The sequence below is a fragment of the Herpailurus yagouaroundi genome, unplaced genomic scaffold (assembly GCF_014898765.1).
Source record: "Herpailurus yagouaroundi ecotype Mexico unplaced genomic scaffold, PumYag 65614, whole genome shotgun sequence".
Lineage (NCBI taxonomy): Eukaryota > Metazoa > Chordata > Mammalia > Carnivora > Felidae > Herpailurus > Herpailurus yagouaroundi.
The window spans coordinates 1-361 of record NW_024418775.1 but is presented as its reverse complement, the minus strand read 5'-3'; positions in this window follow the sequence as shown (position 1 = coordinate 361).

Here is a 361-nt window from a genome sequence, read left to right as displayed (position 1 = left end):
CCCCCCCCCCCCCCCCCCCCCCCACCGCCCTGGCCCTGGCCTTGGCCTGCACTGTCTCATTGTATCCACAAGATAGGTACCACAGCCATCTTCATTTACAGCAGGGGAAACTAAGGCACTGGAAGGTGAACAGGCTCCCCGACTAGGTAGTGGCAGGGCTGGTGGGGCAGACACGCCTGGGAGGGGCTGGGCGTAGGTGCTGGGACCAAATTCCTTGCAATTACAATAAGCTTCCGAAGTCTGGGCTGGGCAGGCCCCAAGGTGATGGTTAACAGTGGGAGTGGAGACCTAAACAGAGTTAATGAGCCCCTTCCTCCCCAGCCCCCACGGAGACACAGCCGGCAGTGACCCTAAGTGAAGA